The sequence below is a fragment of the Erithacus rubecula genome, assembly GCF_903797595.1.
Source record: "Erithacus rubecula genome assembly, chromosome: 1".
Classification (NCBI taxonomy): domain Eukaryota; kingdom Metazoa; phylum Chordata; class Aves; order Passeriformes; family Muscicapidae; genus Erithacus; species Erithacus rubecula.
Window position 1 is genome coordinate 20974 of NC_136658.1, and position 14188 is coordinate 35161.

At 48.8% G+C, this 14188-nt stretch overlaps 1 long non-coding RNA gene across 1 annotated transcript; it reads right to left on the reverse strand.

The window, feature by feature from the left end:
• Window positions 1-11647: 11647 nt before the first annotated feature.
• On the reverse strand, window positions 11648-11957 carry LOC306804937. Its single transcript, XR_013775073.1, has 2 exons — window positions 11880-11957; window positions 11648-11788 (listed from the first exon to the last, which is right to left on the reverse strand). It is a non-coding gene; the product is annotated as an uncharacterized lncRNA (long non-coding RNA).
• Between the last annotated feature and the right edge of the window lie 2231 nt (window positions 11958-14188).

Sequence of the window (14188 nt, forward strand, 5' to 3'; positions counted from 1 at the left end):
GCAATGAAACCCACTTTGCCAGTTTTATTATGTCTATATAGAGGGGGTGACTGACATACAATGCACAGCCAGGGCTCTAAGTGGGGCCAGCTTGCATTTGCCAGACTTGCTGCACTGCTGGGAATTTTAGGAGGAGAAAGTCCAGTCTCAGGCACAAGGCCCTGTACAGGAACACTTTTGCAAAAACACACTCACCCTCCCAGGTTCCTATGAGCAGCTAGAAAGAAGTTGTTGTCACTCCAAATGCAGCCAGCCTTTCTCCTGGTGGCAGCTGGGGTTTTGGAGAAATCCTGAGTTGGTCCTGCTGGAAACAGACAGAGCACATTGTCAGGCGCTGAACCCTGGATACAATCAGAGGGCTATTTGTCTCAGAAATGAAACCCACTTGATCAATATTGTTCTGTCTATTTACAGGTGGTGCTTGGAACTCAAAGAACTGCCAGAGCTCTAAGTGGTGCCAGATTGTACGTGCCAGAGATATTCCACTGTTTGGAATTTTACCAGACAGAGCCCATTCTCAGGTACAGGGCCCTGCACACAGACAGGGGTCTATTGCTCTCTGAAATGAAAACCACCTCACCAGATTAATAATACCAATTATAGGAGGAACTTGGCACTCATAGAACTGCCAGGGCTCTAAGTGGGGCCAGTTTGCATCTGCCAGAGTTCAGGCACTGCTGGGAATTCTAGCAGGAGGAAGCCCAGTCTCAGACACAGGGCCCTGTACAGGAACACTTTTGCAAAACACACTCACCCTTCCATTTTCCTGTGAGCAGGTAGGATGAAGTTGTTGTCACTCCAATTGCAGTCAGCCTACTTCCTGGTGGCAGCTGGGGTTTGGGAGAAATCCTGAGTTGGTCCTGCTGGAAACAGACAGAGCACATTGTCAGCAAAAGGGCCCTGGAAACCATCAGGGGTCTATTTCTATCTGAAATGAAACCCACTTCACCAGTTGTGTGATGTCTATTTAGAGGGGGAGACTGCAACTCAAAGAACAGCCAGGGCTCTAAGTGGGGGCACTTTGTATGTGCCGCAGATCCTACACTGCTTGGAATTTTAGGAGGAGAAAGCCCAGTCTCATAAACAGGGGCCTGGACACAGGCAGGGGTCTATTTCTCTCTGTAATGAAACCCACATGACCAGATTAGTTATATCCATTTATAGGAGGTGATAGGCCCTCAAAGAACTGCCAGGGTTCTAAGTGGTGCCAGTTTGCATTTGCCAGACATGCTGCACTGCTGGGAATTTTAGGAGGAGAAAGTCCAGTCTCACACACAGAACCATCCACAGGAACACTGGCCCCTTTCCTTTTGCATAAAACACTCACCCTCCCAGGTTCCTATGAGCAGCTAGGAAGAAGTTGTTGTCACTCCAAATGCAGCCAGCCGTCTTCCTGGTGGCAGCTTGGGTTTGGGAGATATCCAGAGTTAGTCCTGCTGGAAACAGGCAGAGCGTATTGTCAGCAAAAGGGCCCTGGAAACCATCAGGGGTCTATTTCTACCCGAAATGAAACCCACCTCCCCAGTTTTGTGATGTCTATCTAGAGGAGGCTTTTGGCAGTCAAAAAGAGCCAGGGCACTAAGTGGGGGCAGTTTGTATGTGCCACAAATCCTACACTGCTTGGAATATTAGGAGGAATAAGTCCAGTCTCAGATACAGGGGTTAGACACAGGCAGGGGTCTATTTATCTCTGAAATGAAACCCACCTCAGCTGATTAATAATACCAATTATAGGAGGAACTTGGCACTCATAGAACTGCCAGGGCTCTAAGTGGGGCCAGTTTGGATTTGCCAGAGATCAGGCACTGCTGGGAATTCGAGCAGGAGGAAGCCCAGTCTCAGACACAGGGCCCTGTACAGGAACACTTTTGCAAAAACACACTCACCCTTCCAGTTTCCTATCAGCAGGTAGGATGAAGTTGTTGTCACTCCAAATGCAGCCAGCCTTCTTCCTGGTGGCAGCTGGGGTTTGTGAGAAATCCAGAGTTAGTCCTGCTGGAAACAGGCAGAGCGCATTGTCAGCTACAGGGCCCTGGAAACCATCAGAGGTTTATTTCTACCCGAAATGAAACCCACCTCTCCAGTTTTGTGATGTCTATCTAGAGGAAGCTTTTGGCACTCAAAAACAGCCAGGGCGCTTAGTGGGGGCAGTTTGCTTTTGTCAGACTTGCTGCACTGCTGGGAATTCTAACAGGAGAAAGTCTAGTCTCACACACAGAACCGTCCACAGGGACACTGGCCCCTTTCCTTTTGCATAAAACACTCACCCTCCCAGGTTCCTGTGAGCAGCTAGGAAGAAGTTGTTGTCACTCCAAATGCAGCCAGCCTTCTTCCTGGTGGCAGCTGGGGTTTGGGAGAAATCCTGAGTTGGTCCTGCTGGAAACAGACAGAGCACATTGTCAGCAAAAGGGCCCTGGAAACCATCAGGGGTCTATTTCTATCTGAAATGAAACCCACTTCACCAGTTGTGTGATGTCTGTTTAGAGGGGGAGACTGCAACTCAAAGAACAGCCAGGGCTCTAAGTGGGGGCACTTTGTATGTGCCGCAGATCCTACACTGCTTGGAATTTTAGGAGGAGAAAGTCCAGTCTCAGGCACAAGGCCCTGGACTCTGTCTGTCTATTTCTATCTGAAATTAAACCCACTTTGCCAGTTTTCTTATGTCTATTTAGAGGGGGTGACTGACATACAATGCACAGCCAGGGCTCTAAGTGGGGCCAGTTTGCATTTGCCAGACTTGCTGCACTGCTGGGAATTTTAGGAGGAGAAAGTCCAGCCTCACACACAGAACCATCCACAGGAACACTGGCCCCTTTCCTTTTGCAGAAAACACTCACCCTGCCAGGTTCCTGTGAGCAGTTAGGAAGAAGTTGTTGTCACTCCAAATGCAGCCAGCCTTCTTCCTGGTGGCAGCTGGGGTTTGGGAGAAATCCTGAGTAGGTCCTGCTGGAAACAGACAGAGCACATTGTCAGGAACAGGGCCCTGGACACAGGCAGGGGACTGTTTCCCTCTGATGTCAAAGCCAGTTAATCAGATGAGTTATTGCCATTGACAGGAGGTGATAGGCACTCAAAAACTGCCAGATTTCTAAGTGGGGCCAGACTGTACGTGCCAGAAATATTCCACTGTTTGCAATTTTAGCAGACAGAGCCCATTCTCAGGCACAAGGCCCTGCACACAGACAGGGGTCTATTTCTCTCTGAAATGAAACCCACCTGACCAGATTAATAATACCAATTACAGGAGGGACTTGGCACTCATAGAACTGCCTGGGCTCTAAGTGGGGCCAGTTTGCATGTGCCTAAACCCAGGGCCGTGGTTCTCAGACCATGACTCTGGCTTTGGGATTTTGTGCTCAGCAGTGCTCTAGCAGCTGATGCACTGGACTAATGGAGCTTTAACTCCCACACTGGACTCACTGCAGAACAGGTGGATTCAAGGGGCAGCAGTGGAACCAGTTCAGACTTTGTTTCCTCCCTGAATAAAGCCCTGACTGGGGAGGCTCAGCTGGGACTCTGCCCAACGTGGGCCACACTCCCTGTGCCAGTGACATCTGTTATGCACCAGTGCAGATAAAAGTGATGTCCTGCCACTGAAAGCAGCTTCATCAATAGAATAAAGTCTCTCTGTCACTGGGCAGAATTCTGGAAGGACAGCAAGAATCACCTTGGTTATGGGCACAGCTGAACTTGCACCACTGTCATGGTGAACGTTCCTGGATGGAGGGAACTGCACATTGTTCAACTCATCTCTGTTCTCTGACTGAATTCTTCATCTTTCAAAGCCAAAACCTTTCTCGGAATATGTTCCAAATGTTTGGAACTGTACAAATCACAGCAACTGGGCTGTGATCACCCAGAGGGACAAGCCAAGTCCCAAACAATTCCTCCACAACCCACTCTGGGGGAACACACCCTGTGCCTGCCAGGAGCTCTGACTCTGCTTTTGCCACCTGAGCAGTGTCAGGGCCACCATGAGGGCTTGGAAATCCAGACACACCCCAAATCCCACTCAGTGACTAACACAAATGAAGAACTGCATCGTTGTCATCAGAACTCTGGTATGAGTTCTATGAAAACAGTGTAATGGAGTCCCACTTACCTCATTCATGCTCTTGGTTTCATTCTTGTGTGTTTTCAATTGCTCATCTGGCAGCTTCTGAAACTGATCCAGGAATGCTGAGTGAATGGCATCAGCTGTGCCCAGGGCTCATCATTCACCCAGCCCAAACCAAGAGCAAATGCTGCTAGGGCTTGAAGAACTGCAAGCAACTTGGAAACAAAAGTAATTACCTTTTGCTTCTGCTTCTTCTTTTTTTCTTTCAGCTGCTGCACTTGTCTCTGTGCATGTGTGCTGAGCCCTCGCTGCAGGGGACAGTCAGGCCTGACTGGCTGGGAGTCTGTTCTTCTCACTGGGGAAACAGAAATTATTGTTCATTAGACCACAGAAATGTTTTCTGACCCCTTTCCCCTTCCCTGCCCTTTGCTGGTAAATCTTCTCTTTCTGCCTTTACCTTTACAGCTGTTCCCTGGTGTCATTTCCCCTGCCTGACTTCAGTGCAGCTCCTAGCTGGGCAAAACTGGGATAACTTACAGGGGACACAGGTGAGACTTTTAGCTGGATGTTTCTACTACTTTCTAAGGATACTGAAATTATTTCCAATTGCCCCAGTGAGAACACCAAGTCACAACCGTAACAACTCAAAGCTCAGTTAATTGAGGCAGGTCCAAGGAAAAATCCAGCCGTGCCAGGCTGAGGCTGGAGCCCTCTCATAATTCATTGCTGGTGTCTGCTGCAGTCTAGGAATAGCTCTCCCATTCTTCACTTGCTTCATCTGCTTTTATATCCCTGATGCAAATGGAGTTAGGCAAACTTCACCTTTGCTATCAGGCTGTGAAGAAGCCTATTGGAAGCAGCCTGTGCTTTCCTTAGATGTAAATGTGCCTGCAAAAGAGAAAGAGCTTTGACACTGAGATTTTGTACCCCTGAAGTTCAAGTATTTTATCATTTTAATAACATTCCAGTTTGCTGTTGCACTCATTTTTACAACATCTTTTGCATTAGCTCTGAGTGTTATAATCCCTCCCAAATTCCTGTGGAGGGCACTGTTACCATAACTGTGCAATTGGCTACAGCTGGATGGAATAGAGATGGACACTAAATAGCTTTGCTGGCAGGAGGCAGTGTCTTGTACCCCAGACAGCTTCTTTACTGCTGTCTGCTTTGTTTCTCTGCTTTAGGGAGAATGGGCAACCTTAGATACAAAGAAGAGATTCACAAGTTATAACTGTGCAAGTTTGTTATGCAAAAAGCTGCTGGGGGTTTCTTGTTCCCCCCCCCCCCCCATATCATTATCTTTGTTATCCAGTACTAGAATTTGGTACGATCACCCCAAGGCTTTGTACAAGTGATATTTCCCCAGAGCCAGGATGATCTGGGATGTTTGGGGAGGGATGGAGGAGCTGATTACCTTGTGCACCCTCCCTGCTCTCTTGCTCCTGTGAGACCTGTGCTCCATTCCCTGTTCCTCAGGGCACAGCCAAGGCATCTATTCCCCCAGGATTCAGAAAAGCCAGCACACCATCCAGTGAGGGAAGGATAACAATGCGGAGCCAGGAAACAGACTGGGACTCACCAGGGTTGCTGAGAAGCTCCATGGTTTTCCAGAAGGGAGAAGGAAATCAGAAGTGAGCCTTGCAGTGCATAGGAAAACTTGTTTGAAGCAGGAGTGAAGTCCTGGAGGCTTGGAAAAGTCCAGCTGGAAGTGAAGGATCTGTCAGATCTGGCTGCCCTCCTGCTGTCCCAGAGCAGATTGCAAGATCATCTCGTCTCAGTGCCCAGAGATTGCTGGAGATGACAGCAGGGATGAGCTGCAATCCTCCAAGGGGCTTTGGCTTCTTTCAGGGGGAGTGGCTTGTGTGGGGTTATTCCCTCCTGCATTTTGATGGGAAGCATCACAGTTAGGTAAAGGAAAATTTCTTACCTTTGATTTCACTCCTTTATCTTATTCCTTTTTCTTTTATGACTTGCACACATAGTTCACCTATGTTCCAATTAGAATAGAAATTATTTGTGAGAGTTATGAGGCTCTTAGGATATTATATCATAGAGAAAAAAATACACACTGTGGTTTTACTTAGGCTGTCAAACAAGGAGAAGGAGGAAGGGTGTATTTCAGTTATGGCAGGAATGATGCACAACAATCTACTATTACTGAGAAAGCACTGGTAGAACAAAAACAGCTAGAATAAAAACTATTAGAATGAAAATAAACAGAGGTTTTGAATTAGCTTGTTGTCAACTTGGTTCTGCATTGGTATTTTCAACTAATGAAAACTATCTTTGCTCACTTTTGTGGATTTCTTCTACATTTCAGCCTCAACTCTCATTTTCTCCTTCTCACCTAATTCACAGACAGTCCCCATAGCAGTGTTTTGTTTCAGGCTCTTTCCTCACTGACAGATCTGCATTGCCACACTGAACACTCACAGCCTCTGCTCTCAATCACTGCCCTCCCAGAGCAATGGAAGCATCCTGGCTTAGATGAAAGGATTGGGAAAAGCAGAAAAGTGAATGACATCAACTCTGCAAATAGGGGCAAGGGGGAGGAGAAAAAAACAAGGGGTGAGATTTTGGGTAGACCAACCTTGCCATTGTCCTTGTAAAGCATTCCCCAGGCAACTTTAACTTGTGCCAGCAGCACTCAAGCAGCCTCTCAGCCCAGGGCCCAGTCATCTTGGCACAGGACAGAGGCAGCATTGCACAGCAATGAACAATTTCTCCAGGATATAAGGTAAGCATTCAGCTCCCTCTCTCCCTTTTCACCTCTCTTTAAACTGGGACTAGCACAGCTCCTGTGCACAAGACAATGAAAATCCTTTTTTCTATTATCCCTTTGAACCCTCAGGACAGGAGTGACACCCTCAGAGCTTGAAACAGAGACAGGAGGCACAGAAGGGCTCCTCTTTCTGTCCCCCCATCCCAGCTTTTTTTCCCCCCTCCATGTAGTTTCCCTTGCAAACAAACCCCCCAGTGCCTCCCTAACTCAAAAAATCTTGCAGAGCTTTCCAAGGGTGAGCACGTGCAGGGGGGCCAGGCAGGTGCAGCACCCAGACTCACTTTTTGGATAACACATTTCTGTCTGCTTCAAATGGGACTGGCATTCTAATCCAGGCACCAGGCAACACACCTGGATCTTCAGCAGCTCCAAAGGGTCACAAACCTACAAGCTCTAATCAGGAATTTCACTCCTTGGGCCTGAAATCCAAGAAACAAGCATCTTACCTGCTATTGCTTGGATGATGCAGGTGGGTATGGAAGCCCAGTTCTCTGCCCAAATTCTCTGCACAGCTCTTAGAATGCAACCTCTGGGATTTGCTTGAAGCTCAGTCTTGGAGTAAACTGGAAAGGAGAAAGCAGAGGGAATTCTGGATAAGGAAAGCTGCACCAGCTTTGTTGTGCTGTTACATAAGCAGTCACCTTCTGCAGTTCTAAAATTCCAAACTCAGATCCCATTTCTCTCAGTGGGGCTAGCTCTGCTTTAAACTGGTGTGCAATTTTTTAAGGGGGAAAAAACCCCTAAACATTCAGCAACAAATCTTTTGGCACCTATTAAATAGAAAATAACAATTCAACAAGATTTGATGAACAGATAGTTCACACTTGGTGGACTAAATTCCAAGGAATTGAGGGAAAAAAGCCACCCCCCATGGCCAGTGCCACTGACCAGCACAGCAAGAACATCAGCTGCCCCTCAGTGCTCTGAGCCTTTCTCTGGCCCAGCAGGATTTCTCTCCTCTCTGCTTTTCACCAACACTTTTGCCAAGCTCCCTTTACCTCCTTAGCTGTCTCCTGCCTGTTTCTCCCTTTGCCCCTCTCCTGTTTGCTGTTTTGCACCCTGATTTACAAGGACAGCTGCAAGGAGTGCCTGTTTCCATCCAGCAGGGACTGAATGAAGGGTGACAGCACAGCCACAGAACTCCAGAACTATTCTCATGGAAGGAAAGTGCATCGAGGAGAAGAAAAGAAGCCAAAAAAGGTCAGTGCAATTCAATATTTGGAAGGGAGTTCAGGGAGCTGCTTCTGCAGAGCAGGCCCTTGGCAAGAGCTCTTCCCGTGCATTCTTTGCTGTAGAGAAAGGGAAGCAAACCTGAGCTGGAGCACTAATGAAGCACTTCAAGCATTGATGGTGTGCTGGGCTGAGAATGACAGTGAACAGGTGAAATGTCATTTATTAGAGCTCCTGATTAGCAGCCATCCTGCTAAACCCAGGGCCGTGGTTCTCAGACCATGACGCTGGCTTTGGGATTTTGTGCTCAGCAGTGCTCTAGCAGCTGATGCACTGGACTAATGGAGCTTTAACTCCCACACTGGACTCACTGCAGAACAGGTGGATTCAAGGGGCAGCAGTGGAACCAGTTCAGACTTTGTTTCCTCCCTGAATAAAGCCCTGACTGGGGAGGCTCAGCTGGGACTCTGCCCAACGTGGGCCACACTCCCTGTGCCAGTGACATCTGTTATGCACCAGTGCAGATAAAAGTGATGTCCTGCCACTGAAAGCAGCTTCATCAATAGAATAAAGTCTCTCTGTCACTGGGCAGAATTCTGGAAGGACAGCAAGAATCACCTCGGTTATGGGCACAGCTGAACTTGCACCACTGTCATGGTGAACGTTCCTGGATGGAGGGAACTGCACATTGTTCAACTCATCTCTGTTCTCTGACTGAATTCTTCATCTTTCAAAGCCAAAACCTTTCTCGGAATATAAAACTTGCTGAGCTATTCGTTCCATCCCAAAAGTCCCCGGCTTCTATGATGGTTTTCCTTGTCCAGACCCAAACCAGCCTCTCTTTGTGCAGCCCTGCCAGCTCAAGCCCCTGGGCTGGGGAACTGTGGAGTTAAATGTTTGGAACTGTACAAATCACAGCAACTGGGCTGAGATCACCCAGAGGGACAAGCCAAGTCCCAAACAATTCCTCCACAACCCACTCTGGGGGAACACACCCTGTGCCTGCCAGGAGCTCTGACTCTGGTTTTGAATGTCAGGGCCACCATGAGGGCTTTAAAATCCAGACAGATCCCAAATCCCACTCAGTGACTTATCCAAATGAAGAACTGCATCGTTGTCATCAGAACTCTGGTATGAATTCTATGACAACAATGTAATGGAGTCCCACTTACCTCATTAATGTTCTTGGTTTCATTCTTGTGTGTTTTCAATTGCTCATCTGGCAGCTTCTGAAACTGATCCAGGAATGCTGAGTGAATGGCATCAGCTGTGCCCAGGGCTCATCATTCACCCAGCCCAAACGAAGAGCAAATGCTGCTAGGGCTTGTAGAACTGGAAACAACTTGGAAACAAAAGTAATTACCTTCTGCTTCTGCTTCTTCTTTTTTCTTTCAGCTGCTGCACTTGTCTCTGTGCATGTGTGCTGAGCTCTCGCTGCAGGGGACAGTCAGGCCTGACTGGCTGGGAGTCTGTTCTTCTCACTGGGAAAACAGAAATTATTGTTCATTAGACCACAGAAATGTTTTCTGACCCCTTTCCCCTTCCCTGCCCTTTGCTGGTAAATCTTCTCTTTCTGCCTTTACCTTTACAGCTGTTCCCTGGTGTCATTTCCCCTGCCTGACTTCAGTGCAGCTCCTAGCTGGGCAAAACTGGGATAACTTACAGGGGACACAGGTTTAGCTGGATATTTCTACTACTTTCTAAGGATACTGAAATTATTTCCAATTGCCGCAGTGAGAACACCAAGTCACAACCATAAAAGCTCAAAGCTCAGTTAATTGAGGCAGGTCCAAGGAAAAATCCAGCCGTGCCAGGCTGAGGCTGGAGCCCTCTCATAATTCATTGCTGGTGTCTGCTGCAGTCTAGGAATAGCTCTCCCATTCTTCACTTGCTTCATCTGCTTTTATATCCCTGATGCAAATGGAGTTAGGCAAACTTCACCTTTGCTATCAGGCTGTGAAGAAGCCTATTGGAAGCAGCCTGTGCTTTCCTTAGATGTAAATGTGCCTGCAAAAGAGAAAGAGCTTTGACACTGAGATTTTGTACCCCTGAAGTTCAAGTATTTTATCATTTTAAAAACATTCCAGTTTGCTGTTGCACTCATTTTTACAACATCTTTTGCATTAGCTCTGAGTGTTATAATCCCTCCCAAATTCCTGTGGAGGGCACTGTTACCATAACTGTGCAATTGGCTACAGCTGGATGGAATAGAGATGGACACTAAATAGCTTTGCTGGCAGGAGGCAGTGTCTTGTACCCCAGACAGCTTCTTTACTGCTGCCTGCTTTGTTTCTCTGCTTTAGGGAGAATGGGCAACCTTAGATACAAAGAAGAGATTCACAAGTTATAACTGTACAAGTTTGTTATGCAAAAAGCTGCTGGGGGTTTCTTGTTTCCCCCCCCCCGCCATATCATTATCTTTGTTATCCAGTACTAGAATTTGGTACGATCACCCCAAGGCTTTGTACAAGTGATATTTCCCCAGAGCCAGGATGATCTGGGATGTTTGGGGAGGGATGGAGGAGCTGATTACCTTGTGCACCCTCCCTGCTCTCTTGCTCCTGTGAGACTTGTGCTCCATTCCCTGTTCCTCAGGGCACAGCCAAGGCATCTATTCCCCCAGGATTTAGAAAAGCCAGCACACCATCCAGTGAGGGAAGGATAACAATGTGGAGCCAGGAAACAGACTGGGACTCACCAGGGTTGCTGAGAAGCTCCATGGTTTTCCAGAAGGGAGAAGGAAATCAGAAGTGAGCCTTGCAGTGCATAGGAAAACTTGTTTGAAGCAGGAGTGAAGTCCTGGAGGCTTGGAAAAGTCAAGCTGGAAGTGAAGGATCTGTCAGATCTGGCTGCCCTCCTGCTGTCCCAGAGCAGATTGCAAGATCATCTCGTCTCAGTGCCCAGACATTGCTGGAGATGACAGCAGGGATGAGCTGCAATCCTCCAAGGGGCTTTGGCTTCTTTCAGGGGGTGTGGGTTGTGTGGGGTTATTCCCTCCTGCATTTTCTGGGAAAGAATACAATTTCTATGTATGTTCTAGGAGCCAAGGAATTCATTGATGCCAGGCTTGACAGGATAGCACTTCTGGGTCCTCATGCTCAGACATCCTTCTGTGTATTTGTATCATACTTCACTGCAGCTGTCATCTTTCCAAGCACCATTCCAAACCTGCAATTTCAGTTGTATCACGAATTAGATTCATAACACTTCGCAATTTTTACTTGCAGCATCATCCCCAAAATACAAGCAGCAATATTACAAATAAGTGAAGCTCATTTTAAACTTTCTACTGTTAAAACAAAACACTACATTCCATTTCTATTCTCACCTCAGAATGAGCCAGGACTGTACCAAAGTCTGACTTTACCTGTTCAGAATTATTTCTAAGGGAGTTCAGTTCAGCAGCAACTCCACTATCACAGCTAGCTCTTTTGCTTTTATTCTTGGATTCCTTAGGTGAAAATAACATTTGCTGATAACTACAATGGGCTTTAAGCAGAAGACTTGAGCAATACCCATAACTATAAGCAAGCACAGATGCATTATCTGGCTACCATGGCTTGGGAGGATGCTGATAAAGCCTCCAGATGTGACTAAGGTAACACAGCTGGACACAAACGACAGAACATAGACACAGATTACATAAGAGACGCCAGTTATTTACCCAGAGCTGGAAGGAACTGGAGCAGCCATCAAGTGGAGCATCTCAGAGCCAGAGCTGGAATGAAGAACGTGCCACAGTCAGAGCTGGAGGTTCAGCAAGCTGGGCTGGGAAACACCTGCAAGTGGAACAAGCAGAAGGAACAGAAATCACCTCAGGTATCCTGAGCAGTAAGTGAGCAAGGGTCCAGGAGCAGGAGCTGTGAGAACCAGGAACAGCTCTCGTGCAGAGGCTCCATGGGCTGGAGCTGTAACAGGCACAGGTGTCCCAGAGGGAGAGCTGAGCTCACCTGAGCTGCAGCAGGAACACCTCGAGGCTGGATCTGAAATGAGTGCACCCTGGATTCCGAGCCAGGCGCAGGAGTGGCTGTCCCTAAGCAGGAGCACTGAGCAGCAGGGAGCCCAGCCTCTTCCACTGGGGACTGAAGCCATGCCGAGTGCCACTCACTGTGTGGAGGCGTCTCCCAGTCCCAGCCCTGAGAGCAGAAGGGAGGCAGGGGCTCTCCTGGGGACGTGGTGCAGCAGCATCTCCTCTGTCTCTGCACAAGGGGGTCAGTCAGCATCCCCAGGGTGCACAGCACAGCCCCACATAACCCACAGTAGACGCCTGTCACCCTCCCAGGCAGGGGCAACCCCTTCCCTCCCTGCTGCCCCTCGCTTTGGGCACAGATTGACCAGTGTTGTGCACTGAGGACAGGGAGGGGAGGGAGAAATGACAACAGGAAGGCTCAGTATTCAGCCAAAAAAATGCACGTTTCCAGCCAGAAGAGCAGAGGAGGAGACACAGATTGCTGCACTCCCACAATCATGGGGCACAGCTGAATCCCAGCCCCAGCTCCTGTCCTGATACCCCTGCAGCCAGGGCCCTGTCCAGCAGCACTGCCAGTGCAGCCCCAAACCACACCACAACAGGACAGGCCACACAACCAGAAACCACAAGCACAACCCTTCTGTTCCCGAGGAACAGCCAGGCATAAGGCAGATGCTGGGCACTGCCCCGACCCTGGCCCTGCTGCTGCCTGGCAGTGGCGCCAGCCCCAAACTGGCCCGCAGCAGGGCCAGCACCAGGAGCCACCGGCACAGCGCGTTCTCAGCCACGGCCAGGCACAACTTCCTCAGCTCCTGAGCATCTGGGCATTCCCTCCTCCCTGCCTGATCCTGCCACCTGCCCCAGGCGCACGGCAGAGCTGCCCAGGCCAGAGCACTCACCTGGGCTCACTGTCCCGTGCCAGCCTCTCTTGGTGCCAGGCTGGGGCCGTGCTCCCCACCTGGGCTCATCCTCCCGTGTCAGTGTGCTCAGGGCTGCTCCTGCTGGGGCCGTGTCCCAGCCCGAGCCCCTCGGCCAGTCCCCTGTGCTGCTTCCTGCACGGAGACGGTCCCTGGGGAGGAAGATGCTGCAGCTTTGCCTCTTGGAAGATGAAGCTCCTGCCCCAGCAGGAGCTCCCAACCCTCACCACAGATCCCTGCGGGCAGCAAAAGGCAGTGGTGAAAGCAGACCCTGCTTTTAAGGACTGCAGCCAACCCCTGTGGGCCATTATCCCTGTTCCCTGCAGTGCTGGGTCACACCGCCGAGCTCTGCCCCCACAGGTTGCAGCTTTCCGGGCAAACGAGAGCCCCCGGTGCCTCTCAGAAGCTTCTCCTGGGCAGGCTGGGCCCAGGGCTGGTGGAGAGGCTTAGCCTCCTGTCCTTCCCCCTGCTGTGGCTGCAGGCCGCACCTGCCCCTTTCCAGCCTGACACTTTCCTGGTTCTGCATCCCTCTGGTGAGCCCGGAGAGGGAATGGAGCCCAGGCAGGGCTTCTGGACAGCAAGGCACAGCTTGCTTGGAGACAGGGACAGTCAGGAAACCCCTGCCCAGACTCAGCGAATTTCACAGCAATGGCAGGGGGCTGCACCTGCCCCATCCTCTGTGGGAGCCCAGAGGGGGAGGCCCATTCTGGGGGGCTGTGCTGGGCAGCCTTCTCTGCAGCTTCCCCACAGCCGGATCTCTGCAAACACATGTGGAAAATATTTGTGTAGATTCTAAGTCCCACAGCACTGCCTGGCTCCCTTCTCTACAGTGTCACACTCACCTGGCAGGAGAGGCCCCAGGCTGGGGCCAGCCCTGAGCTCCTGGGCCAAAACAGAGAGCCCCAATCCGAGATGAATGCCCCCAAAAAAGCCCAACCACATCTAAAAAACCCCCCGCCCCTAAACAAAACCCCTTTAGATATAAATTATACCTATTTTTAGTATTTAATTTCTACTCATAATTATATTTGACATTATATATATATTACATATATTAAATATATTTTATACAATTTAGAACATGTACACTACACTTTTATTATATACATAATTTTTATACTACTAAAATTTCTAGTTTATGTACATGTGTATCTTTACATATATTTGTATGTTTCTATTTTTAAATATTATTTATTAAAAAGCTCTGCCTCTAACCAAATAGAAACAAAAAACCCCTTTATTTTAAACTATATTTATATTTCCCTATTTATATTTCTCATATTTATTTCTAT